This window comes from Colletes gigas, unplaced genomic scaffold, assembly GCF_013123115.1.
Source record: "Colletes gigas isolate AHSC1104 unplaced genomic scaffold, ASM1312311v1 Colletes_gigas_Sc00015, whole genome shotgun sequence".
Lineage (NCBI taxonomy): Eukaryota > Metazoa > Arthropoda > Insecta > Hymenoptera > Colletidae > Colletes > Colletes gigas.
The window spans coordinates 3,647,970-3,673,975 of record NW_025106644.1 but is presented as its reverse complement, the minus strand read 5'-3'; the positions used below and the strand labels follow the sequence as shown (position 1 = coordinate 3,673,975).

Sequence of the window (26,006 nt, the reverse complement as noted above, 5' to 3'; positions counted from 1 at the left end):
TCCGGGGCCCCTTTTGCCTCCGATGCAACGGGTGCAATACGTGCAAACAAACAAACAAACAACGTCTGCTCGCGAGACACCCGCTCCGGGGAAGGAACATCGTCGCTGGGTAGGAAATACTGATCCCCGAAACGCGAAAAAAGAGCGCATATAAAATTACAACGGGCGAGAGGTTAACAACCTTTGAAAATTGCTTGAGAGTCGCGGGCTTACGCGGGGTCTCTAAGAACGAGACAAATTATTGTGATATTCCTGCGTGGAAATGTGTAACAAAGGTTTCAAGGATGGAGATAGAAGGGGCAATTAGGGTGTTTATTTGGGAGCAAAGAAATTTGGTAGAAATTTTTTTTAATTCGAGGTTTTTGGGAATTTTATTGCGATATGGGGCATTTTTAGTGATTTAGTTGGAAATTTAAATGATTTATTTATTCTCTTGTGGAAATTTTGTAAAATCGAGTAGATTTGTAAGAATTTTTATTATGGATATTATGAATGGGGTATTTTAATTGTTTTAAATGAAAATTGAAATTGGGGTTTATTCATTCTTTTATAGGAAACTAAATTTTCAAAAACACAGTCGAGTACATTTATAACAATTTGTTTACTAGTTAGAAATTAAAATAAGTGTTCATTCATTCTTTTATGGAAAAGTAAATTTTCAAAAATCCTGTCGAGTAGATTTGTAACAATTTTTATTATGGAAATTACGAATGAGTCATTTTAATTGTTTTAAATAAAAATTGCAATGGCTGTTTATTCATTTTCTTATGAGAAATTAAATTTTCCAAAATTCTGGGTAAAATTTTTATTATGGAAATTTCGAATGGGTAATTTTAACTGTTTTATTAGTTAAAAATTGAAATTAGTGTTTATTCATTCTCTTATAGAAAACTCGAGTATTTTCCATTTTCCACGAAAAGTACTATAGTTAAGGAAAAACTGTGATACGAGTATTTCCTATTTTCCATGGAAATTACTATAGTTAAGGAAAAACTTTGATACCAGTATTTCCCATTTTCCATACAAACTACTATAGTTAAGGAAAAACTTTGATACCAGTTTTCCATTTTTTCATACAAACTACTATAGTTAAGGAAAAACTTTGATACCAGTTTTTCCATTTCCCATACAAAGTACTATAGTTAAGGAAAAACTTTGATACCAGTATTTCCCATTTTCTATACAAAGGACTATAGTTAAGGAAAAACTGTGATACGAGTATTTCCTATTTTCCATGGAAATTACTATAGTTAAGGAAAAACTTTGATACCAGTATTTCCCATTTTCCATGCAAAGTACTATAATTAAGGAAAAACTTTGATACCAGTATTTCTCATTTTCTATACAAACTACTATAATTAAGGAAAAATTTTGATATCAATTTTCCCATTTTCCATACAAAGTACTATAGTTAAGGAAAAACTTGATTGCTTTAGTTAAAAATCGAAATAACTGTTTATTCATTCTCTCATGAAAAGCTAAATTTTCAAAAAACCAATCATATAGATTTCTAAAAATTTTTATTACAAAAATTACGAATGATTTGGATTGTTTTACTAGTTAAAAATTGAAATAAGTGTTTATTCATTCTTTCATAGAAAACTAAATTTTCAAAAACCCAGTCAAACAATTTTCAATAAAAATTACCAATCATTTTGTCCATTTTCGATAATTCTAACGTCAATGTAAATTATTGAACAATTTTTATTTGAAATTATCAATCATTTTGCCCATTTCCTGTAGTTCTAAAGTCAACATAAATTATTGAACAATTTTTATTAAAAATTACCAATAATTTTGACCAATTCCAACACTTCTAATATCAACGTAAATTATTGAAAAATTTTTATCAGAATTTACCAATCATTTTAACCAACTCCAACACTTCTAACGTCACCATAAATTGTCGACCAATTTTTTATCAAAAATTACCAATCATTCCTACCAACTCCAATAGTCCCCAACATTAGTCCAAATTATCCCACACCCCAAGTGTACAATATTCCCCTATTCCCCAGTTTCCCAGAAACAGTACAAACTCGTCTAACGTTAAAAAAAATCGCAGAATGTGTTGCCTTCAATTAGCATCTCCCTTAATGACGATCACCGTAGTCGCACGTTCACGGTTACTCCCGTGTATGCACTCTCTCCACGCTACATTACTCGCGACACACACGCTCTCAGATAGAGAGAGAGAGAGAGAGAGAGAGAGAGAAAGGGATCCATAAAAAAGTCCTTTCCCCCGCTCGACGCCCCTTCGAAAACGTAACGCGTAACGAATGCAACGTGCACCCTGCGCGTACGCTCTCCCTTCTCCCCCCCTTCCACTCTCTATTTCTCATCGATCCCCCACCACTCGCGCTCCCCCCCACTCCATCCGACGCGAGATCTTTATTTTGATCGGCGACGAGCGGCCGCGAGGTACGCGGCGCGCGCTCGCCACGCCCCTGCTGTCCCCGTCCCGCCAATCGGTGCGCGCGCGACCGGCCATTTTGGTCCATGCGGAGGCTGCGCGTACGCTTCCCCTCTCCGTCCGCGGGCTTCCAGTGTGTGCGTGTGGGCGGCGGTGGGGCGCGAAACGAGGCGAACAACCGCGAAAGTGCACTCCCGGGGTTAGTGTTTCCCGAAATTTTTGGGAATTTGGGCCACCACCAGCCGGCTCCATAACTGCACGGTTTCGATACCCGCTCGCGTCGCGGAAACAGGAGCGTATCATACCGGCGGAAGAACGTTTCTCGAAGGGTGCGAGAAGTCTCGCGAGTGTCGCAAGGAGGAGGATTCCAGGGAATTTTTCTCGCCGTGTTCTTCGTGTGTGAGTAGAGGGACGAGGAACGAGGGGCGAGAACAGTCGTGGAGCACGCGAGGAGTGCGCGAGCGCGGTCTCTCCCCTCGTCGTTGGTCCGTGTGAGTTTCCCCTCTCGACGAAGGTGGCGGGGGGTGGGAGGACGAGTCCGGGAGAGGACGAAGGCAGCGCTATCGAGTGGCGGTACCAGGAAGCAGCGGCGTCGTCCGCCGCCGCCACCGGCGTGTATCGTCGCCGCCGAGAGAGAGAGAAGCCCGCGCCAGAGAGTATCCGAGATATCGCCGCTCTCGCGCGAGACACACCGGCCACGGGGAAGTGAGTTTCACGATTTCTCGCCGTATACACGCTCCAGTTTTACCAACCCTCGTTGCCGCGCACGTACACGGGCCACCGTAAAACGCATTGTCGATCGCGACCAGGATATACACCGTGTGCAACGTGAAACCAGGAGAGACGTGGGATTCTATGTATCGCGAGTTCGCGAGTGAACGTCGGGCCCAGGAACCAGGATCCCCGGAAGCTGACGACGGGTGCTAGTCGGATATCCGGCCCCCGGGGACCCAGATTCGGAAAGGTAAGGGAAATTGGGGACTTTTTATTTTTCTTCTTGAGACGCGGCGATCATCGGTTAAATGGGTAGATAGTGGATTTCGTGGACTGTTTTCGTATTATACGAGACAAATTTTCGGAACAGAGTCGATTTTGGAATCGATTGAGAGAGATTGTGGAATATTAGGGAGAGATTAGAAACCTTGTTTTGAGAAGAATTTGCAGAGAATTAGAGAATATTGAAGTAGAATCGTAAATAATAGTGGATTTCGTGGACTGTTTTCGTATTATACGAGACAAATTTTCGGAACAGAGTCGATTTTAGAATCGCTTGAAAAAGAACGTGGAATGTTAGGAGGAGTTTAGAAACACTGTTTTGACAAGAATTTGCAGAGAATTAGAGAATTTTTGTTGAAATAGAGTCGTAAATAGTGGATTTCGTGGACTGTTTTCGTATTATACGAGACAAATTTGCGGAACAGAGTCGATTTGGGAATTAATTGAAGGAGAATGTGGAATGTTAGGAGGAGTTTAGAAACACTTTTTTGAGAAGAATTTCCAAGCATTAGAGAATCTATGTTGAAATGGAGTCGTAAATAGTGGATATTGTTGATTATTTTCGTATTATACGAGACAAATTTGGGGAACAGAGTCGATTTGGGAATCGATTGAGAGAGATTGTGGAATATTAGGGAGAGATTAGAAACCTTTTTTTGACAAGAATTTGCAGAGAATTAGAGAATATTGAATTAGAATTGTAAATAGTGAATTTCGTGGACTGTTTTCGTATTATACGAGACAAATTTGCGAAACAGAGTCGATTTTAGAATCTCTTGAAAAAGAACGTGGAATATTAGGAGGAGTTTAGAAACCTTTTTTTGACAAGAATTTGCAGAGAATTAGAAAATATTGAACTAGAATCCTAAATAGTGGCTTTCTTGGACTGTTTTCGTATTATACGAGACAAATTTACAGAACAGAGTCGATTTTAGAATCTCTCGAAAAATAACGTGAAACATTAGTGTTTAGAAACGTTTGATCGAGAAGAATTTGCTGAGCATTAGAGAACAATTTGCAAAAACAGTATAAGATAATTTCTATTGAAATAGAATGTAGAATATTAGGAAGAGTTTAGAAATATTTGTTCAGAGTAGAATTTGCAGAGCATTAGAGAATCTCTATTGAAATAGAACGTGGTATATTAGCTTGAATTTATTGGAGAAAAATTTGCAAAGATAGTAGAAGAGAATCTCTATTAAAAGTGGAATATTAGGAGTAGTTTGTTAGAATATTAGAAAATTTGTGTTAAAATAGAATGTGTAACATTATCAAGAGTTTATTAGCACATTGATTGCCATATATGTGTGACAAAACTTCTAATTGTGAAATTGAAACAATTCTCAATTTAAAAAAAGAAAATAAATTTTAATTGACTTTGTAAATTTTAGTGAAGTTACGAAAATAAGTATTACGACAATTTTTAACCCCTAGATGTAATTTTTAGTCCAAATAATTTTTCCAAATGTATATTATTTAATTTTAAGCTTAAATTTGTTAAAAGAATAGATTTGTTCTACGAATACCTGGTGAAAGTAAATTATGTGTTAATATTAATATGTAAAGCTTCATGAAGAGTAGCTTAATGATTGTAAAACTTGACATTGAAGAGCTTGTAACGAGTTAGACTAGTTATTATATAGCAAAGAGTTAAGTTAGATAATTTAGAATTCTCCAAAATCAAAGTTTCGTTCATCTAAACAATTTTAGAATTTTAGATTGACAGTCAATGTGTTAAACAAGAATTTTCAAAAAGAGTATTAAAATAAAACGTGAAACATTAGCAAGAGTTTCTTAAAATGTGCAAAATATTAACAAATCTCTGTTAAAATGTAAACCAAAATTTAACGAAACTTCCTAGTCATTTTTAATATCTCCTAACATCTCTTTCACGAATTCAAATAAACAATGATATAAATAGAGTATTAAAAAATTATAAAACGTGGAAATAAACGAAAGTTAGTGGTTATTTTTCCGGTATTAAAATTTCCAATAATCAAATAAATAACCATTTGGGATACCGGGATCGCTAACGAGGAAAATTAAGGGCCCCCGGTATCGGGGTTTAAATGTTTGGAAAATCTCGAGTGTGTTCGATGGGGCGCGTTGAAATGTTCGAGTAAATATTTGTGACGCGCAGAGGATCCAGGACGAGCAGTGTTTTGGTAACATTCCCTCTGCCATTGTAAGTTCTCGGAAATACGCACGGCTCGTAGAATTCATTATTGTGTTTATAGTAATACCACGCCTCGGGCTCGCCTCGAGGATTCATTTAGAAACGGTGTAAACGTTGTTAGAATGGTCGTGCATTCAAAACTGTCGTCATTTGGGAGATCGAGATTTTCGTACTGATTCGCGAGACATTTAAAACACTCGACATTCTACGCCTGAGAATGAAATATCGTCGCTGGAAGGCGTTCTAAAGAGATATCAACTATTAATTCTGGAAATTTTTTGCGTTTTTGTGAGATTTATAGTTGAAGATTTTTGTGTTTGACTCGATAAAAACTATCAACTATTAATTCCGTAATTTTCTGTGTTTTAGTGAGACTTATAGTCGATGACTTCTGTATTCGAGGTTTATGTTGATCCTCGATAGAAACTATTAATTATTGATTCTGTAGTTTTCGACGTCTTTGTGAGATTTATAGTCGAAGACATCTGTGTTCGACTCGATAGAAACTATCAACTATTAAGTCCACAAATTTCTGTGTTTTTTGTGAGATTTATAGTCGAAGACTTCTGTGTTTGACTCCATAGAAACTATTAACTATTGATTCTGCAATTTTCTACCTTTTTGTGAGACTTATAGTCGAAGACTTCTGTGTTCAAGGTTTACGTTGATCCTCGATACAAACTATTAACTATTAATTCCGCAATTTTTTGTGTTTTTGTGAGACTTATATTCGAAGACTTCTGTGTTCGACTCGATAAAAACTATCAACTATTAATTCCGTAATTTTCTGTGTTTTAGTGAGACTTATAGTCGATGACTTCTGTATTCGAGGTTTATGTTGATCCTCGATAGAAACTATTAATTATTGATTCTGTAGTTTTCGACGTCTTTGTGAGATTTATAGTCGAAGACATCTGTGTTCGACTCGATAGAAACTATCAACTATTAAGTCCACAAATTTCTGTGTTTTTTGTGAGATTTATAGTCGAAGACTTCTGTGTTTGACTCCATAGAAACTATTAACTATTGATTCTGCAATTTTCTACCTTTTTGTGAGACTTATAGTCGAAGACTTCTGTGTTCAAGGTTTACGTTGATCCTCGATACAAACTATTAACTATTAATTCCGCAATTTTTTGTGTTTTTGTGAGACTTATATTCGAAGACTTCTGTGTTCGACTCGATAAAAACTATCAACTATTAATTCCGTAATTTTCTGTGTTTTAGTGAGACTTATAGTCGATGACTTCTGTGTTCGAGGTTTACGTTGATCCTCGATAGAAACTATTAATTATTGATTCTGTAGTTTTCGACGTCTTTGTGAGATTTATAGTCGAAGACTTCTGTGTTCGACTCGATAGAAACTATCAACTATTAAGTCCACAATTTTCTGTGTTTTCTGTGAGATTTATAGACGAAGACTTCTGTGTTTGACTCCATAGAAATTATTAACTATTGATTCTGCAATTTTCTACCTTTTTGTGAGACTTATAGTCGAAGACTTCTGTGTTCAAGGTTTACGTTGATCCTCGATACAAACTATTAACTATTAATTCCGCAATTTTTTGTGTTTTTGTGAGACTTATATTCGAAGACTTCTGTGTTCGACTCGATAAAAACTATCAACTATTAATTCCGTAATTTTCTGTGTTTTAGTGAGACTTATAGTCGATGACTTCTGTATTCGAGGTTTATGTTGATCCTCGATAGAAACTATTAATTATTGATTCTGTAGTTTTCGACGTCTTTGTGAGATTTATAGTCGAAGACTTCTGTGTTCGACTCGATAAAAACTATCAACTATTAATTCCGTAATTTTCTGTGTTTTAGTGAGACTTATAGTCGATGACTTCTGTGTTCGAGGTTTACGTAGATCCTCGATAGAAACTCTTAATTATTGATTCTGTAGTTTTCGACGTCTTTGTGAGATTTATAGTCGGACTGTTTTCTATGTTTACCTTTATCTTCCATAGAAACAATTAACAATTAATTCCGCAATTTTCTCCGTTTTCGTGAGATGTATAATCGAAGGCCTCCCCGTTCAAGATTTACGTTGATCCTCCTAAAAAAGACCGCGCACAATCCCCGCCTAAATGACTCGCGGAAGCGAATGGTAGCCCCCGTTCTTGTTAATTGCAGCCAATTAACGAAGTCACCCCTCTCCCCGTTCCCGTCGCGTTTGATCATCTTTCGGGCCTATTCACGATCCGGTGGCTTCTTTCGGTAGATTCTGAAGCACCGGTAAACCATCGTATTTGTTCGAATAACGCAACGTCATCATCGCTAATCGTCACGAAAAGTACGCACGTATGCGCCTTTTCGATAAAGTAAAGCTACGTGGAAACCGAACAGACCCGTATGCAAAAGACATTAATCTTTGTAATTAGTTTTCGTATACCAGCCGCGCCAAACTCCGCGGCTAATCTCCGTTTAGTTGGCTGTCGACGTTTTACCAACCCTCTGCTCTCTGCCAATAACGTCAACAGATTGTTAGGTAACTGTTACTATCAAAACTATTACACTTCGATCCACAAATATCTCATCACACTATCGAGAAAAAAAAATATTAGAAAATCGACAATTCTTCGAACATTTCAAATCAATTTTAGATTCAATAAATAACAGTTTACTTTGAGATTAATTCCCCAATGGACGTCGAACTGTTTCAAAGTGGCCGAGTTTCTCGAAGTTCCTAACGAGCTTATCAACCGATTTGGCGAACGCGAAACGGTCGCGTTTGGCGGCGTGTATCGTTACCGATTATTTCCCCGCGGGTTTCTGGTGCATTTCACGGGACACTTGGCCCCGGGAGTTTTCGTGGCGAGAAGTGGCGGACGACGGGGGGTTTGGCGATACGAGTGCCCGGGCGTCCAGCCACGGAACGGACTGACGGACAAACGGACAATGAGAACGAAGAATGCCCCGCAGAGCCAGACATGAAGACGTCACTCAGAAACGGTAACGGCCACGACGGGGTCAGGTTCGACCTGACCGTTCCGTGCTCGCCACAGCTGCGTTTCTCGAGGCGAGCCGGGATACGAGTGAGTCAGCGACGAGCCTGGCAGCCCGTCGGACGTCGTCCGCGGAGACTCGACAGATTCCAACGGAATCCTTTCTCGAGGTTTACCGTCCAAATCCACTGTGTCGAGAAACACGGTGGTTGGCTTTGTTACCCAATTCGGTTTTAAAATTATCAATTTGTACGATTATTTCGGGTATTTCACCATGTATTGGTGACATGATTTTTCAGTGAGGAGATAAAACAATTCTTGAGATTAGATGTTGAAGGAAATGAATTTTGACGAGTTTGTAATAATAAATGATGGGTTTTTTTCGAAATCAACATGGACAAATAGTGGGTGTCTACTTTGTTGCTCAATTTGGTTTTTAAATTATCAATTTTTACGGTTACTTGGGGTATATGACCATGTATTGGTGACATGATTTTTCAGTGAGGAGCTAATGCAATTTTTGTAAAAATAAATGATGGATTTGTTCGAAATTAACGTGGAGAAACAGTGGGTGTCTCCTTTGTTAGTTAATTTGGTTTAAAAATTATCAGTTTGAACATTAACTTAGGGTATTTGACCATATTTACCATATATAGATTACATAATTTTCCACTGAAAATCTAATACAATTAATTCTCAAGATTAGATGTTAAAGAAAATAAATCTAGATGAGATTCTTGAATTTTAGCGAATCTGTACAAATAAATTCAATAAAAAATTATGGTTTTGCTAGTTTTCAGTTCTCTAAAAACAGAGTCTTCTTAAGTCAACGTTTTAAGAAGCCTCCCTTGTTAGAAATTTGAGAAATAAATGTGTAGATATTTGAGGAATGTTTGAGAATTTTTTTGGGAATATGGAAGAATTGATTCTGATAGAAGAGGGGTGGTTTTTTAGTTAAAATATAATTGTAGGATCCAGTGAATCGTTCCCAGCTATGGCTGTTTATTTTCTTATTTATTTACAAAAAATAATTCATAATGAAGTAGAAAAAGAAACATATAGAATTGCATATAGTGAAATTGTAATTTACTAAAAATAATTATGAAGCAATCAGGGGATGATCACTTTGAAAAAATTGAAGAATTTACTAGGAAAATAGGGGTAGTTTCTTCCTTGAGATATCAAAGTAGAATCAAGAGAATTATTTTCAGTTATATTTGTTTATTTATTTATCTATTTAAAGAAATAATCCATAAAGAAATAGGAGACGTGGATTACTTTGAAAAAATTGAAGAATTCACTAGGAAAATAGGGGTAGTTTCTTCCTTGAGATATCAAAGTAGAATCAAGTGAATTATTCTCAGATATGTTTGTTTATTTACTTATTTGTTTAAAGAAACAATCCATAATGAAATAGGAGACGAGGATCACTTTGAAAAAATTGAAGAATTTACTAGGAAGATAGGGGTAGTTTTTTTCATAAAATACAAGAGTAGGATCAAGTGTAGATTTCCTCAGCTATATCTGTTTATTTATGTATTTAAATAATTTTAGGATCACTTTGAAAGAATTGAAGAAGAATCTACTAAGATAGAAGGGGTAGTTTCACCCTTAAAATACAAAAGTAGAATCAAATGAATTGTTCCCTGCTATATTTATTTAAAGAAATAATTTATAATGAAGTAGGAGACAAACATATAGTTCTATATATACTGAAATTGTAATTTACTAAAAATAATTATAAAATTAGGGGATTAGGGGTTACTTTTAAAAAATTGAATTTATTTCTATGAAAGGGGTGGTTTCTCTCTCAGGATACAAAACTAGGAATATTCATTTATTTAAATAATTTTAAAAGTCCCTCTTCACAATGATCTATAGATCCACCAAATAAAAATTCTAATCTACATAAAATAATGAACCAACTCCAAAATTTAGAATGACTCAACCAAATTTGAAGAATCTACCCCTACGAAAGGGATGATTTCTCTCTTAAAATACAAAAGTAGCTTCATCCCTTTATTTACAGAATTATTTAAACAATTAAAAGCCCCCTTTTACATATATTAAAATAGTAATTTTCAAAAACTATCCCTGAAACAACTAGAAGATTAAGGGTTACTTTCCATGGATTTATGGATCATTAAAAAACTGAAGAATCTACTTCTACAAAGGGGGTGGTTTCACCCTTAACAAAACTCTTTGCAATGATCTATAGATCACCCTGGAAATGTAATTTACAAAAAATAATGAACTAACTCCAAAAATTAAGAATTTCTCAACCAAACTTGAAGAATTCACCCCTACGAAAGGGGTGGTTCCACCCTTAAAAATAATCTTTGCAATGATCTATAAATCCACCAATTAAAATTTTAATCTACATAAAATAATAAACCAACCCCAAAGTTAAAGATCACTCAACCAAATTTGAAGAATTTACCCCTAAACAAAAGGGATGATTTCCCTCTCAAAATAAAAAACTAGCTTCATCCCTTTATTTACAGAACTATTTAAACAATAAAAAACTCCCTTTTATAATGATCCATAAATCTAGATATATTGATATAGTAATTTTCGAAAACTACCCCTGAAAGAACTAGAAGATGAAGGGTTACTTTTAAAAAATTGAATCTGTAAAATAATCATCTTGAAATTGTAATTTGCACAAAATAATGCACCAACTCCAAATTTAAAAATTTTTCATCCAAATTTGAAGAATCCACCCCTACGAAAGGGGATGATTCTCCCCTAAAAATACAAAATTACACCCATTTAAATAATTTTTCCTTCCATTTATATCAATCTCACGATACAGTATTCCCTCCGACGCGATCGAACGAGTCACTTAGGGTTGCCTTCCACTCACAAAACGCGGTTTCCTGATTTCCCCAGCAGAATCGCCACCGGGAAAGGCGCAGCCGCCATTTCGACGCATCGTCGCGGTTGTGCAACGCGGCTATAAATTAAACAGCCCGGCGATCGTGGTACGACGCTAACGCGTGATTTACAAGCGATGACATCGCGACCAGTCGAGTATAGTCCTCCTATCAGAAACGTATTACGCCTCGTGTTTATTTTCGCGATGTAATCGCTTTAACAGCGCCATTGAGCCTTCAAAATTCATCCCCAAAACGCTGGAAACTCATCTTCTGGGCACACTGACTCCCCCCATGACTCTTCAATCACATAATCATGGCGATTTACTTGTTAACAATGATCTTCAAACATTTCATAATACAAGAAAAATCACAAATATTATGTTCATTTTCTCTGTATGCACCATCAAGATATTTTATTCTGAAAGTTGTCTGAGGATAGAGATCTCAAGAAAGGATCTCATAATTGTGTAAATAGAATGATTAGTCACTCAAAATTTGATTTAATTGAACAATGATTAGAAAGTCTAAAATCCTTGCAACGTATTATAAATTAAATAAATTTATTTTGTTAAATTTTACACATTTGTAGTTTCTCATATATTGCATCTTCCAAAAGGTTAGGTCTGGGTTAGGTCTGGGTTCAACAATCATTAAAAGGTTAGGTCTGGGTTAGGTCTGGGTTCTACAATCATTAAAAGGTTAGGTCTGGGTTAGGTCTGGGTTCAACAATCATTAAAAGGTTAGGTCTGGGTTAGGTCTGGGTTCAACAATCATTAAAAGGTTAGGTCTGGGTTCAACAATCATTAAAAGGTTAGGTCTGGGTTCAACAATCATTAAAAGGTTAGGTCTGGGTTCAACAATCATTAAAAGGTTAGGTCTGGGTTCTACAATCATTAAAAGGTTAGGTCTGGGTTAGGTCTGGGTTCAACAATCATTAGAAAGTCCAAAATCCTGCCAACGTATTATAAATTAATAAAATTTATTTTGTCAAATTTACGACACCTGTAGATCCTTAATAAATGAATAATTCGAGCAATTATAATTTGATCTTGCCAAAATCGGATCTATCCGATAAAACGTAGGAGGATCTCCGGAACCAGTTAAGTAGATCCTCCAGGCACCTGTGCACCGGGAGACCCATTCCGAAAGGTACACAAATCCAGGGTTGTTTTTCATTGCGGTTGACGATGAAAGGACAACAACGACCATGTCTTTCGGGTATATACAGGGTGTACAACCGAACGACACCACGGGTCCGTAGCCACAACAAGAGACCCCCCGGTTTGGCTAATAATCAACCTCATTGTCGTCGCCAAAAACAGCCTGCGGACCCAACTCCACCCCCTCCTTGCTCCCCAACTGTCCTCTACGGGGCTCTCACCGTTCTCGTCCCTACTTTCTTCCCTGTAGACCAATTAGTGGTTTCGTTGGAGCTCGACAGGGGTTCTGGTTATCCTGCGAAAGGTGCCAGGAGGACACTGCGCACTGGGGAAACACCTGGACGTGGAAATCATTTCCTCTTCGAGACGCTAAAAGTGGACGTTGATGGCTCAAATGGGTTTCAATCTCGAATCTAGATCTCTATTTAACAATCAAACCATTTTGTAAGTGTCCCAAACACTCATTCCTCACAATCAGAGTTTTCAATCGATCCTAGACTCAAATTTGACTCAAAAGTTTTGCTATAGTCAAAGAACGAAAGCTCAATTTTGCATTGTAAGGTGGAGTCTCTTTGATCAACGAATTTATTCACAGTGAACGTATTCGCGTTAATTACTTTCGATCGAACGAAACCGGGAATGATTTTGATTAATTCGGGATCGCAGTCGTCGCGGACCGCAGGTCAGTTCAAAGCTGCTTAATAAAGATCCAGCTCTCGCGCGATATTTCAAACGAAACGAACAACACCGTTCGCGCACAATGCGAGTCGTTAATAATGATTTGTGCTGGTCGCGTTCTGATCCAGAGTGCCGCGCCGTTAAAACTCCCCTATTTCTCTCTCACTTTTTATCCTCGCTGTGTATTTTAATATTCCGAATTTCCACGAATTCCAAATATCGTCGGATTGGGACGATTCCGAGATTGCATTCACGTTCTTTGGTTACTCAAAGACCTCTTGTTTCGAGATTGGAATTTATTTGAGTCTACAATCGATTGAATTCGGTATGACTCGGGTTGAATCGGTTTGAGAACGTTTGAAAGCACTGGTTGGACACTTCCAAAATTGTATTTTTATTCTTTGATTATTAGATAGAGCTTTCCTTTTAAGATTGAAACTTGTTTGAGTCAATAATTGATTGGATTCAGTATGACTCGGTTTGATCCAGTATGACTCGTTTTGACGAGTGTTTGAAAAGGTTTGAAAACACAAATGGGACATTTCCAAGATTGCATTCCTATTCCTTGATCCATTATAGAGCTCTAATTTTAAGATTGACACTTATTTGAGTCTTCAATCACTCTCTACTATTGATTGGATTCAGTATGACTCGGTTTGATCCAATATGACTCGGTTTCACAAGTGTTTGAGTATATTTGAAAGCACAAATGGGACATTCCAAGATTGCATTTTCATTCCTTGATCCCTCATGGAGCTCTAGTTTCAAGATTGAAATTTATTTGAGTGATCAATTGATTGGATTCAATATGACTCGGTTTGATCCAGTATGACTCGTTTTGACGAGTGTTTGAAAAGGTTTGAAAACAGAAATGGGACATTTCCAAGATTGCATTCCTATTCCTTGATCCATTATGGAGCTCTAATTTTAAGATTGACACTTATTTGAGTCTACAATCACTCTCTACTATTGATTGGATTCAGTATGACTCGGTTTGATCCAATATGACTCGGTTTCACAAGTGTTTGAGTATATTTGAAAGCACAAATGGGACATTCCAAGATTGCATTTTCATTCCTTGATCCCTCATGGAGCTCTAGTTTCAAGATTGAAATTTATTTGAGTGAACAATTGATTGGATTCAGTATGACTCGGTTTGATCCAGTATGACTCGTTTTGACGAGTGTTTGAAAAGGTTTGAAAACACAAATGGGACATTTCCAAGATTGCATTCCTATTCCTTGATCCATTATGGAGCTCTAATTTTAAGATTGACACTTATTTGAGTCTACAATCACTCTCTACTATTGATTGGATTCAGTATGACTCGGTTTGATCCAATATGACTCGGTTTCACAAGTGTTTGAGTATATTTGAAAGCACAAATGGGACATTCCAAGATTGCATTTTCATTCCTTGATCCCTCATAGAGCTCTAGTTTCAAGATTGAAATTTATTTGAGTGAACAATTGATTGGATTCAGTATGACTCGGTTTGATCCAGTATGACTCGTTTTGACGAGTGTTTGAAAAGGTTTGAAAACACAAATGGGACATTTCCAAGATTGCATTCCTATTCCTTGATCCATTATAGAGCTCTAATTTTAAGATTGACACTTATTTGAGTCTTCAATCACTCTCTACTATTGATTGGATTCAGTATGACTCGGTTTGATCCAATATGACTCGGTTTCACAAGTGTTTGAGTATATTTGAAAGCACAAATGGGACATTCCAAGATTGCATTTTCATTCCTTGATCCCTCATGGAGCTCTAGTTTCAAGATTGAAATTTATTTGAGTGATCAATTGATTGGATTCAATATGACTCGGTTTGATCCAGTATGACTCGTTTTGACGAGTGTTTGAAAAGGTTTGAAAACACAAATGGGACATTTCCAAGATTGCATTCCTATTCCTTGATCCATTATGGAGCTCTAATTTTAAGATTGACACTTATTTGAGTCTACAATCACTCTCTACTATTGATTGGATTCAGTATGACTCGGTTTGATCCAATATGACTCGGTTTCACAAGTGTTTGAGTATATTTGAAAGCACAAATGGGACATTCCAAGATTGCATTTTCATTCCTTGATCCCTCATGGAGCTCTAGTTTCAAGATTGAAATTTATTTGAGTGAACAATTGATTGGATTCAGTATGACTCGGTTTGATCCAGTATGACTCAATTTGACGAGTGTTTGAGTACATTTAAAAGCCCAAATATGACACTTCCAATTAGAATTTTCATTCCTACATACCTCACAGAGCTCTACTTTTACGATTAAAATTTCTCAGAGTCAACGCTTGGTTTGATCCAGTTTGTCTCAGTTTGAGGCCACTCGAAAGTACAAAGATCGATGTTGTATCAGCTCCGCGAGAATCGTAGGCGACTCCCAGTACGTATCTCGCGTGGTTTCTAGAAAAAGGGTCCCGTCGATTCGTGCGGATCGTTCCGTGGGTCCGTCGTGTCGTTTTCGGTCGGTTCGTTTTATAATAAGGCGCTATATGGAGCCGCGTGCAGGTGTAAGGAGGTGTCCGGCACCTTAAGGCTTCCAGTAGGGTCGAACGGAGCGGCATATTTCATCCATTGTCGCCCCTCAACTCCGGCGGCGGCACTTTTCAACTTTTTATAGAGATTTTTATACCGCTATATCTATACCGCTCTACGCTGTCGAGACGCGGCTCGGAACGGACAGAGACGAAGGGAGACGGGAGAAAGAGACGAGCACAGGGAAAAGGAGACCCGGAGTAGGCGGAGGCGGAGGTAGGGTTTGCCCCATCGCGGCTCTGAATATGAATATAATAATGAGAACGGGTTTCGTCGTCGTTCCGCTTCTCCGCTCCTCGTCCTTCGAGTCTCTCACGGCTAGTCGGCTCTCCTCGTCCGCGCGTAACCCGTCCTCCTCTTTTTACGCTCGCATCTCGACCTTATATATACGCGCATAGGCGCGAGACGCACCGGCAGCAACAGCAACAACAAAACGAGACGTGTCACTGTACCTGTTAAATTGCCTCCACGCACCGAACTCAACCCTAAGCTCGCTCTTCTCCGTCGCGCGCGTTCCCTCTGATGCCTGGCCGATCCGTCGGGGACCCTGACTCGTTCCTGATTATCAACGCGTACCCGTGTAACCGCGACACATCGGCTTCCAACGCGGTTCAAACAATATATCTCCATGGAATATTCAACCCTTTCGAGATAAATTTATTTTTATTCGTTACTTGGTGTGTTCTTGATCTGAGGTTTTAGAGTCGCGATTTGGACTTTGGATTTTTGGGAAAATTTGTGTTTTTATTGATAGAATTGATGAAATCGAAGAAGGTTAATTTCTAGAGGGTTGTTTCAACCCCCAAAATATAATAATTCATATCTCAGAATATTTCTTACATTTTTGCATGTTAAATGCCTTCTGTAATTTCTTGAAAATTAAAATTTCCCAAGAAAAAACATAAACATAGTCTAATCATGAACCTTCTCATCATCAACTCTTACATAATAATATCAGCAAACTCTAACATCAAAATATTTGTAAATTTTAAATTTGTAAGCTAAAACAAAATTAAATAGTGTACGTTTTGAAAAATTATTTGGTACCCATGTAGCTACACATTTTAATTAAAAAAAAAAAACATATATTTCATATATTAAAATCAACACACTTTACCAATAAATTTTTTGTTCGAATAAATTTAACAGCAAATTTAATAATAAATTTAATAGTGTACAAGTTTGGAAAATTATTTGATACCATGTAGCTACACATTTTAATTGAAAAAAAAAACATATACTTCATATATTAAAATCAACACACCTTACGAATAAATTTTTTGTTCGAATAAATTTAATAGCAAATTTAATAGTGCACACGTTTGGAAAATTATTTGCAATTAAATAGTGCACGAAGGGGCCTAAGAGAATTATAATAGAAGCGTCTGATACTAGAGGTAGGATCTATTCATTATGGAAACCAAAAAATCTTGATTCTTTTTCACTCAGGTGCAAAGTTACAGCCTGCAGGATAAGTTAAGGAGTAATTTAATGAATCTCGCGAGATTACGATCGTGTTTCATCGGCCTTGGGAGTGGCTACTGTGTTTGCTATTAGGAAAAGATACTTCCTCTGGAAGGACAGCCTTCAGATTCCAGGATGCATATCAAACTGAATTAAACAGTACTTGAAAATCCATTGAAATTAAATTTCTTGTATCAATAGTGCCACAAATTTACAAATTGAAGGGTTAAAAAGAGTAAAACGTAAATAGAAAACAGTCATCCATTTCAAAAATATTTCTATATTTTTGCACAAATTTCTATCGATAAAGATTGAAAAATCATGCATTTGAGAGTCTTCCAGTCTATTTTGTATACTAATCGTGAAGGTTGGTCCTCAGTGAGCGTTGTATCGTAGAGTTTGGCGCGATAACGCGACTCGGAGATTAAGGTCGTGGGTTTCGAGCCGGGTCAAGGTCATTAGCGTGGTCGCCTCCGCGGAATAAGAGACATATTCGCGAAAAGGGACGGCAAATCGGTGGCACAATCCTTAATTAAGGGATGAGGCACCCGGTGGCCCGAGTCACAAACCCCGTGGTCGTAAATTCTTCGGCAAACGCATACAAAAAGTAAAAGTCCCGGGCACGGAGGAAGAAGAGCGATCGAAATAAAAAGGAGAGCGAAGGTGCCGCTGCCGGCGATGATTCCAACAAACCGTACAGTCCTCGTAGGAAATCCTCACCTCAAAAATTAACTCTCATAAATCACTCGAAAAGTTCCCAGCCAGCCAAGAAATATCTTAAAATACCCCAAAAGTTACCAACGATCCCATTTCGAATTGATCGAACGACTAATTCGCGAAGCTTTGGAAAATCGAAAAAAAAAAAAAGTTTGTTTGGAGTCGTGTGTTTGTGCGTATATGGTTGTCGAAGGAGCAATCTCTGGCCAGGTTTGCCTTTGGCTGGGGCGTTTGGCGAGGCTGTACCCCGTGTCTATATATAGATGTGGGACAAACGCGCACACCCATAAAGGATACCCAACGTGGAGGCTCCGAAGCATATCATGGGTAGGAATATGGGATGGCATGGGAGATGACACATGGTCCGGGTCCCGTATCGCTGTTGGAGCGAGATGGAGGACACGTTGGGCCGCGGAGTTTGGACAAGGAGGCTCCTATATGGGAGCACCGGAGGCAGGAGGAGATATCGCGGAGAAAAGGAGAGGTGGCCGGTTAGGCTCTCTGCCGCGAGCCGCCGGCGCGAGAGCACAGTAGCGGCAAATACCCATAAATATAAAATATGTCCCTCCTTTTCACCCTTTTGCACGCACACGGGGCCCCGGGGGCCAGCCGTAATATATCGATAGCCGGGGTACACGCACCCACCGACGCGAATGGTTTCCACCTCCCGCGGGACGCGTCCTCTCCGCGTACGCGCCGGGTATCCACCTCAACACCTTTGTGTACAACATTCCGAGGGACTCTTCTTTTCGAACCGTCGCACCGGGGACCACGATTTCTCGGCTACTTCGACTCCGTTCCTCGTTTCTCCTTCCGTTCGATACACTATACTCTCTCTCTCTCTCTCTCTGGCTTCTTCTCTCGCGGGTACACGCAATACCCCCGCCATGTGTAGGGAGAACCGTGGAAGAAAAGATTCCCCGCGGTTTTTACAATCTGACTGCCTCGGACGATTACGAGATTCGACCCCTGAACGGGGGTTTCGGTAGCCGTTTCGGTTCCGTTTCATCCGGGAGCTGATTGGAGACAGTGTTTTTAATCGATGGGTAATTGGGAGCTGGGATGTTCTGTTTTTGGGTGGAGGTCAGTTTAGTGGAAGTGAATGTTGCGATAGGGTGCAAGGGAAATATGTTAGTTAGTTAGTTTGCAGATAGTTAGTTAGTTTGTCAGTTAGTTAGTTAGTTTCCCAGTTAGTTAGATTGTCTACAGTTAGTTAGTTAGTTTGTATGCATTAAATTAGTTAGTTTGACACTTAGTTAGCTACTTTTCAGTTAGTTAGATAGGTTGCAGTTAGTTAGTTTGTCTGTTAGTTAGTTAGTTTGTCAGTTAGTTAGTTAGTTTGGTGAAAATTACTTAGTTTGTAAGTTAGTTCGTCAGTTTGCAGTTAGTTAGTTGGTTTGTCAGTTAGGTAGTTAGTTTGTTTTTGGAGATGAATTTGCACAATGTAAATAGGTGCTCAAGTGGTAAATTCGATATAGTGTTTCAATCATTGGAAATTGGATTCTGAAAAGATCATTCTTCTTCTTTTTGTTGGAGTCCATTTTATTGAGCAGTGGACTTAGAAATGGAATATTGTAATAGGGTGCTACATAAATATATTCCTTGTTTTCCAAGATAAATTTGCACAATGTAAATAGAAACTCAAATAGGTATATTTCATGTACTGTTTCTATCACTAGAAATTGGACCTTGAGTAGATCATTCTTATTCTTTTTGTTGCAGTCTATTTTATTGAGCAGTGGGCACTCTTTTTATTGGAGTCTATTTTATTGAGCAGAGAACTTTCTTTTTATTGGAGTTTATTTCATTGAGAAGTGGACTTAGAAATGAAATATTGTAATAGAATGCAAAGTAAATATATTTGTTGCTTTCTGAGATGAATCTGTACAATGTAAATAAGTGCTCAAGTGGTAAATTCAATATAGTGTTTCAATCACTAGAAATTGGACCCTGAGTAGATCATTCTTATTTTTTTGTTGCAGTTTATTTTATTGAGCAGTGGACACTCTTTTTATTGGAGTCTATTTTATTGAGCAGAGGACTTTCTTTTTATTGGAGTTTATTTCATTGAGAAGTGGACTTAGAAATGAAATATTGTAATAGAATGCAAAATAAATATATTTGTTGCTTTCTGAGATGAATCTGCACAATGTAAATAGGTGCACAAATGGTAAATTCAATATAGTGTTTCAATCAGTAGAAATTGGATTCTGAAAAGATCATTCTTCTTCTTTTTGTTTGGAGTCCATTTTATTGAACAGTGGGCTTAGAAATGGAATATTGTAATAGGGTGCTACATAAATATATTCCTTGTTTTCCAAGATAAATTTGCACAATGTAAATAGAAACTCAAATAGGTATATTTCATGTACTGTTTCAATCACTAGAAATTGGACCTTGAGTAGATCATTCTTATTCTTTTTGTTGCAGTCTATTTTATTGAGCAGTGGACACTCTTTTTATTGGAGTCTATTTTATTGAGCAGAGAACTTTCTTTTTATTGGAGTTTATTTCATTGAGAAGTGGACTTAGAAATGAAATATTGTAATAGAATGCAAAGTAAATATATTTGTTGCTTTCTGAGATGAATCTGCACAATGTAAATAGGTGCTCAAATGGTAAATTCAATATAGTGTTTCAATCAGTAGAAATTGGATTCTGAAAAGATCATTCTTCTTCTTTTTGTTTGGAGTCCATTTTATTGAACAGTGGGCTTAGAAATGGAATATTTTAATAGGGTGCTACATAAATATATTCCTTGTTTTCCAAGATAAATTTGCACAATGTAAATAGAAACTCAAATGGGTATATTTCATGTACTGTTTCAATCACTAGAAATTGGACCCTGAGTAGATCATTCTTATCTTTTTGTTGCAGTTTATTTTATTGAGCAGTGGACACTCTTTTTATTGGAGTCTATTTTATTGAGCAGAGGACTTTCTTTTTATTGGAGTTTATTTCATTGAGAAGTGGACTTAGAAATGAAATATTGTAATAGAATGCAAAGTAAATATATTTGTTGCTTTCTGAGATGAATCTGCACAATGTAAATAGGTGCTCAAATGGTAAATTCAATATAGTGTTTCAATCAGTAGAAATTGGATTCTGAAAAGATCATTCTTCTTCTTTTTGTTTGGAGTCCATTTTATTGAACAGTGGGCTTAGAAATGGAATATTTTAATAGGGTGCTACATAAATATATTCCTTGTTTTCCAAGATAAATTTGCACAATGTAAATAGAAACTCAAATAGGTATATTTCATGTACTGTTTCAATCACCAGAAATTGGTCCCTGAGTAGATCATTCTTTCTCTTCTATTTCATTAAATCAATTTTATTGAACTTGGAAACAAATACATATTGCAATAACCTACAAAATAAATATATTCGTTCCAATATCATCCAACACAGTTCCATCTCACTCTGTCTTGATACATTTAAACAAAACTATAATCTTGATCATCTCAGCCAATAAAAACACCATGATCACTCTCTCTGAGTCTCGTACCTATGATTTAACACTAAAACTACCGACAATTATAGTATCTTCATTTGTATCAACGAAATTGAAACGATAGTTACGTGAAGAAACGTACAATGCAATGGAAATAATTACAATACAAAATTACGACAAATTTCCAAAAATTCAGTCAAATAAATTTTTCACAAGTTTTATTAAAAATTACGAATGAGTCATTTTGACAGGTTTGGTAGTTCCACGTGAAGAAATGTATAATGGAATAAAAATAACTGTTTATTCATTCTCGTATAGAAAATTAAAAATTTCCAAAAAGTGTAAAGAGTAAATTTGTTTCAAGTCTTATTAAAAATTACGAATGGGTAATTTTTGTGGTAATATGGTTATCATAGATGAGAAAGTGAACTTTATTTGTATGTCGTGGCCCAGTGTTTAATTTTGTAAGTGAGCATGGCGATGTACCTAGAGAATATGTGTTTCATGGTCGAGAGCATGAGCGACCGAACGTTGTGTCTAACAGGTAGTACGAATCAAGGATCGTGAGAGAGAGTATTAAAACAAATGTGAGCTGGAAGACGTGTCTCACTGAGAGAAGAAAGAGGAAAAATCGTACTCGTTTTTATCAGCGGGTTTTAATTGTTCGTATCTTTTGTATAGTGTCGTCGTTGTTTAAATAAATACACACACAATTCAATCAAGTGGTCTCTGGTCTGTAAGCCGCACATACTGCGAGATATGATTTTTCCGAGAAGCACCGGACCATCCGTTTAAATAAATACATTTTTGTCCATTTTTACTCACAATTTTGACTGGTTTGGTAGCTCCACTGTAAACGAACAAAGTTTTTCCCCTTGTAAAAATGGAGCACCCTCTTGGAGAACGACAGTAACGTTCCGGGGCGTTGTGTTTTGCATCCCTGAACCCCTCCAGAGCAAGATGGGGGGGAACAGAGTCCTTCTCCTTGGACACACTTCGACAAATTACCGTCACAATACGGACTCTCCGGGGTTTTTCGACCCTCTCCTATCTTCGCTCCACTCTTTTCTCGCGATCTCCGGGGCGCTGCTAATGCTCCTCGTATTTCCTCTCGTCCGAGCCTCCGCCTCCGTCTCCGCCTCCGCCTCAGCCTCGTTCCGAGCTCTCGTCGGGGGTTTCGGAGGATGCTTTTAGAAGGCATTAGACGGGGTGCTCACGGTTCGTCGCCCGTAGTCGCTTTGCATTAAGGATCCACGCAATGTGCTCGACGCGATCTCTACGGGTACTCCCCGGTTTCCTTGCTCTTCTTTGCCGCGCGAAGGCGTTGCGTACCGCGTTATAATTCGACGACTCCGAATCGCCTCGATCGGTGGGGGACATTTTTACTCGCGAGAACACCTCCCCCCTACTGTACGAAGGATTAAGTCGGTGGTTTTTCCACGAACAGCTCGTTTCCCACTCACCCCACCCCCCCGGAAAACAGAGACTGCTTTGGCCCGTTCGACGAAGGATTAGCGAGCGTTACACGACGATTTTGATGAAACTCGACGCACACTGGGTAGATACAACGCTACAACTACTCGCGATTATAATGTATTTATTTGTAGCGCAGAAATTTAGTAGATTGTTGATGAGATTGGAGATTTGTATAACGTGTCCCTTCGATGGTAGAGTTAACAATTTGTATGTTTTTAATTTACTCGAATTTTTGAGGATTTAATTTTTTATGAGAGAATTGATTCATTCTATGGAATTAAGTACCTATTTGTATTTTATTTATTTACTCGAATTTTTGAAAATTTTATTTTTATTCGTTCTTTCTCATAGAATCTTCATTCTCTTATAGAGAATTAAATTTTGAAAAGTTTAGGTAAATTGAAAAAATAGAAATGAGTAATTTTAAAGAATGAATCTATTCTCTTATAGAAAATTGTCAAAAATTCGAGTAAATTAATAAAATAGAAATGGGTAATTCTAGAGAATGAATCTATTTTCTCGAAAATAATTTTTCCAGAATGATTTGGAAATTTCTTTTTCCCGTCGGAAACTTTCATACCTTCTCGAATTTTTTTCTAGAAAGTGGCTACAATTTCGGGGGTATGTCTAATGACCAAAAATAATTGTAATTGACTCCTGCAACTAACAATATTTTTTCCAAAACGATTCGAAATTTTTTTTTCGCCGAGAATTTCAGCACATACTCGAATTTTTTTCTCAAAAATGCGTAAGATTTCGAAGGTATGTCTATTGATAAAAAATGATAGTAATTGACCTCTGCAACTAAAAATATTTTTTCCAAAATGATTGGAGATTTTTCAATTTCGCCGAAAAATTTGTCCATCTTCCTGAATTTTTTTCTCGAAACTGAGTAAGAATTCGGGGGTATATCTGTTGACCAAAAATGACTACAATTGACTCCCATAGCTAGAAATAATTTTTTTAGAAAGGTTTGAAATTTTTTTTTTTACCGAAAAATTTCAGCAGCTACCCCCTGTCGATTTTTCTTAAAATCTCGTTTTTCATTTCTACTACTTTTGTTACACCCCCTACAGAAAAGTTGTTTAATACTTTTTTGTAGGTGCCCATGAGCTCTAGTTCACAAATAAATTTCAATGAAATACACCCACTATCATAGAAGTTATGGTCGTTTGAAAAATAGACCGTTTTTATGGGGTTTTTCTAATTTTGCAGAGTCAAGTGTCAACTTTTAGAATATTTTTGTAATTTCTACATATTCTTCACTAAAATACGCGTCGTTTGCATTATTAAACATGAAAATCGTCCAATCCGTTCAGAAGTTATGATATTTTAAACATTTTCGAGGAAGCCAGAAATGATATATTCGGTAATGAATTTTTTTCTCGAAAATGCGTAGGAATTCAGGGGTACATCTATCCCCCAAAATTGATTATAATTAATCGCCTTAGCTAAAAATAATTATTTTAAAACGATTTGAAATTTTTCAATTTTGCCAAAAAATTTGTCTACAGTCCTGAATTTTTTTCTCGAAAATGGGTAGGATTTCAAGGGTACGTCTAATGACCAAAAATGATTATAATTAACCCCTGCACCAGAAAATATTTTTTCCAGAACGATTTGAAATTGTTTAATATCATCGAAAAAATTCTGCATCTACTCGAATTTTTTTCTCGAAATTGAGCAGAAATTCAAAGGTATGTCTGATGACCAAAAATTATTGTAATTGACCCCTGAAAATGAGAATATTTTTTCCAGAACGATTTGAAATTTTTCAATTTCGTCGAAAAAATTCTGCATTTACTCGAATTTTTTTCTCGAAAGTGGCTAGAATTTCTGGGGTATCTCTAATGACCAAAAATGATTGTAATTGACCCCTACAATTGATAGTATTTTTTCCAGAACGATTTGAAATTTTTCAATTTCGTCGAAAAAATTCTGCCTCTACTCGAATTTTTTTCTCGAAAATGAGTAGGATTTCATGGGTATCTCTAATGACCAAAAATGATTGTAATTGACCCCTGAAACTAAAATTAATTTTTCCCCTGAACGATTCGAAATTTTTAAATTTAATTTTTCATAACTTTTTAATGAAGCCTCAGACAAGAGATTGATATACTTCATTTTCGTCGAATTTCCCATTAAAATATTTCCCAAGGTTGCCCGAACACCCTGTATACCAAAACCGTGAATACACCTGGCCCCCACATTTCGAGAAAACATTCTAGAATACTCTAATTTCGAGCACAACGAAAAGAGAGAAACGAAGTGAAACGGTTTCGAACGAACCCGCCGGATCGATAGGACGAGCTAATAAAGGAGTCACGGGCGTTTATCGCCGCGCGTTTAATTAAACGACCGGGTAATGCTCCAGTGGCGTAAATCAAGATCTTTACGACCATCGGGCGCGTTCGGTAAAACGGCGACCCGCGTTAAAATATCGTGCACCGTGTGACGAGCCGTAATTACGAAACGCGTCCGTTACCGATTTTTTTTCCCCCTCGATCCAAGGGTCCGTTGACGAGCGTTTATCAAAAACCCTGGAGTTTTGTAATGAGCTGACACATTCGATAGAAACGTATATTTAGAAGTTAACCCTTTGCACTGCTATGACGAGTGTGATTAGAATTGAATTTTTATCTTAGAAGCTCCTTCGTCAAAATTCCCATTCGACATTTTTTCAAGTCCAAATCAAAAAGATATCGTACACTTGAAAGTTACAAAATACAACAACAGTGTAAATAAAACAGATATTTTAACAGGTAAATTTTAAATAAGACACTTTAAAGTTTTGGGGGTTGAACACACAAAAGAAAAACAAAATAATATACGTTGCATCGCAACACTTTTGGATCGATAACGTTCATCGATTCTCTATGAAAAAAACCCTGGACCGCCGGATTTGAAACAGCGAGAGGCGGATAGAGTAACCTCTTTCTCAGCGAGAAGAGGGACGATGGAAAAAGGAAGGAGAGGATCGCGAACGGAGGCGGATCGTGATTGCGATCGCGATCCCGATCGTAGCAGGCCTCCCGGGGGACATCTGTCAACCGCGGAATGGAATTCCAAACAGTTTTCTTCGCGAAACGAA

General features: G+C 37.3%; 1 protein-coding gene across 1 annotated transcript in view; it reads left to right on the top strand.

Annotated features, from left to right (window-relative positions):
* The first annotated feature begins 3,264 nt into the window (after positions 1 to 3,264).
* Positions 3,265 to 26,006, top strand: part of LOC122399734 (homeobox protein OTX2-like) — a 74,682-nt gene continuing 51,940 nt past the window's right edge. Inside the window, exon 1 of the mRNA XM_043400642.1 lies at positions 3,265 to 3,377. The gene's annotated coding sequence lies outside the window, so the exon portion shown is untranslated. The remainder of the gene's footprint in view (positions 3,378 to 26,006) is intronic.